Source organism: Stenella coeruleoalba (genome assembly GCF_951394435.1).
Source record: "Stenella coeruleoalba genome assembly, chromosome: 3".
In the NCBI taxonomy this organism is placed as follows: domain Eukaryota; kingdom Metazoa; phylum Chordata; class Mammalia; order Artiodactyla; family Delphinidae; genus Stenella; species Stenella coeruleoalba.
The window spans coordinates 39,481,064-39,484,455 of NC_137148.1; the positions used below are offsets into that span (position 1 = coordinate 39,481,064).

A 3,392-nucleotide genomic window follows, 5' to 3' on the forward strand; every position below is an offset into this window, starting at 1 on the left:
GGAACAGATATACCACAAGGTCCAGGTTTTATAGCATCAGTGCAATAAATTCACAAAACTATATTATAGCTAGTTAATCAGTTTAAAAATTGTTCCCAAATATGTCACACTTCCAACCCTCAGAAGTTCATTCCTACAGATTTCAACTACTCCATCTATGGGGACCAAAAGCAGCCAGTGTTACCATAAAATGAGAAACTTGAGGCTTACCTTTAAAGGCTTATTCTGGTCTTGAAAAACTAGTAGGATTTTCTACTGAAATGAATCTTGACTAAACACAGGATGAGTTTTGTTCTTTATTGGCTGGTCTTGGAATGAAGGTCATAGACATGACTCAACCTATTATGTACTTTAGTTTCAGTTAGCTGAAAATCTGAAATTAAAAGTATGCTAAAAATCCTAAATACCATCTTGTGTAAGCTTGCTACTAAAAAGCCTTTAAGGATGTACTAACTTTAAGTGCAAGGGAACAAGAGTTCTAAGTCTGTCAGATTCCCCATTTGGGAGGAAGGATCAATGTTTCCAACAAGTTGCTAAATTCTGCACAAGGGAGAAGCCAACACATACTAGGCCATGGAATTAGGTTCATTTTATTCCACAAGGATTCTTCTCCCACAGTATAGAAACAGAATGAGGAATGAATCTTAATTGGTCTCTTCATCAGAAGTGGTAAACTTGGTTTCTATATTCATGAAACCAGACTGTTGTTTAAGCAGACTGTGGAAGCAGACAGTAGAACCAGCTTCCTGTAGTCACAGACCATGATTTTGTATCCAGCTAAAGCAAAAATCAACTTGAACAGTTATCCCAAGCCACTGTTAACTGTACTAAAGGATGAAGTTCACCACTATATTATTTTAAAAGTAAGAGTTGAATTAACCCTGGGTGAGAAAAACCAAAACAAGTGGTAATGATGAATGAGTTGTCCATATAAGGCCAGCTGATGAGAACACACCCATGAAGACACTGGGCATAAAGCCTTACTTGGCAAGTCGGAATTTCCACTAAGGGCAGAATGAGGGACAGCAAAGAGCTACATCTGTAACATTTTTGTATCCAGACAGCATAACAGACACTATCCCCAAGGACAATGTATACACCATTAATCACACCGAATAAAGCAGATGCATTATTCATTTTTCTTTTCTTTTTGTTTGAGAAGCTTGTTTATCTCTCTTTTGGCCATTCCAATGTACTTCGAAATGATTCCATGTTGGTTTAGTCCAGGAAGCAAGAGTAAGAAAGTCACTATCAGGTAGGAGAGAAGGATGTTGTGGACTTGCTGTCCCACCCAAACAACCACAGCAAGAGAAATGATCATGGTCATGAAGTACAGTTTAGGCTTTTCTTTCTTTAGCATAAGGAGGTGTTTCTACCAGCCCACAGCTCTGTGTCGAGTTTTTACTAGATTGCTTCAAATTTCAAGGACTCACTGCTGTTACTCAGTGGTCCATTTATTGGAGCCAAAAATTCTAGGTGCTAGAATGGGAACAAGGTAGTCAGCCAAGCACAGAAACAACAAAACAGGAAACACCGGACAGAATGGATGGATCTAGATAGTAGATAGTCAGAAACACCAAAGAAACCATACCCATGATGGCAGGTGGAAACCAAGCTCTTCCCCATTGGAAGACTTCATCTGCCATCAGCATAACTTCTCCCCATCTTTGCAGCTACTCTTCCAGACTTGCAGTCTCTGCAGCCAGCAGGCTGGTGCTGCGAGAATCTCCTTCCACCATCATTCCCAAGGTGCCCCCTCAGCTAGAGCAAGACGCCCCCAAAACTGGCCTTCCTCAGAGCCACTCATGGCAACCCTCATAAAAGGATATCTTAATTAAAATAAAATTATTAAAGAAATGTACTACTGTACACTAAAGTAGTGACAATATAATCAACCAGAACAACAAAAAAATAGAAAGATCAGACACATACATACAATATTTAAATGTTTTATAAATAAAATTATTCTAATTTTAAATCAATGATATCTTTTTAGTTACTGATGTGTTGAAAGAAAAAAAAATAATGGTTAAAATGAAAGGAAATAGGGGCTTGCCTGGTGGCACGGTGGTTAAGAATCCACCTGCCAATGCAGGGGACAGGGGTTCGAGCCCTGGTCTAGGAAGATCCCACATGCTTCAGAGCAACTAAGCCCATGCGCCACAACTACTGAGCCTGTGTTCTAGAGCCTGAGAGCCACAACTACTGAGCCCATGCACCTAGAGCCTGTGCTCCACAACAAGAGAAGGCACCGTGATGAGAAGCCTGTCACCGCAAGGAAGAGTAACCCCTGCTCACTGCAACTAGAGAAAGCCCGTGCACAGCAATGAAGACCCAACACAGCCCAAAACAAATAAATTTATTAAAAAAACAAAAAACTTAAAGGAAACAAAAAACCAAAAATACCCTAAAAACATACAGGTAAACATTTATATAATTTTAAAATATGATCAACTCTTTTTGAAAAAAGCATAGGTAGTGTATAAGAATTGATTGGTAGATAGCATTTTATACACAGAGTTCTTAGAAACAAATAAAACATGAGTACCTCAGGACAAATGGAGCAAAAGATATAAACCAGCAAGTCACAGAGTTTGAAACACTTATGACTAGTTAAACTATAAAAAATTTAAATCTCTGTATTAATAAATTTTTAATTAAATGTAATACCATTATTTTATACATCAAAGAGATTTTTGATATTGAGTTAAACACATGAGAGTCGAATTGTATATTATAATTAGACATAAATCTCAGCTTCACTTTACTGATTTGGTGATTTTGAGTAAATTATTTTAATTTTCTATGCCTTTTTCCTCATTTGGAAAATTCAGTTTTGTGCCCCTACTTCACAGGTTTGTTGCAAGAATCAAATGAGCTTGCTCTGTAAAACTCTTGGTCCGATGCATGGCACATAGAAGACACTAAAAGCTATTAGATTTAATCAAACCCTCAAACATAGAAGATATATTATATAAACTAATTCACTTTTGTAATGGAATACTGTGCAAATTAAAAAAAATCATGTTGGCATGGAAAAATGTTCATTATCTATTGACAAGTGAAAAAATGCTCAAACCATAAATATAGACTTTTTTTTTTTTTGGCTATAACAGTAGCTAGTACTAGACTAGCTTTCCCAATAAAGACTATAACTGATGAAACAGTTTCATCAGATATTTAAACAATATTTGTTTCCAGATATTGCAACAACAGAACAAAACTATATTTCTCAAAGAAAGAGAAACTTATGATTTGATCCTATGATTACCCAGACCTCACCAGGGAACAATTTCTTGACTATAAGCACAAAAACCTAGGGTCCACACAGAGCCCTACAAAGTTAGGAGTAGCTGAAACACCGGACAGACCTCTAGATGGCAGAGACCTAT

At 37.1% G+C, this 3,392-nt stretch overlaps 1 pseudogene across 1 annotated transcript; it reads right to left on the bottom strand.

The window, feature by feature from the left end:
• Positions 1-1,129: 1,129 nt before the first annotated feature.
• LOC307184696 (ADP-ribosylation factor-like protein 6-interacting protein 1) lies at positions 1,130-1,739 on the bottom strand (annotated as a pseudogene). Its single transcript has one exon. The product of its transcript is annotated as an ADP-ribosylation factor-like protein 6-interacting protein 1 (transcript).
• Positions 1,740-3,392: the final 1,653 nt, after the last annotated feature.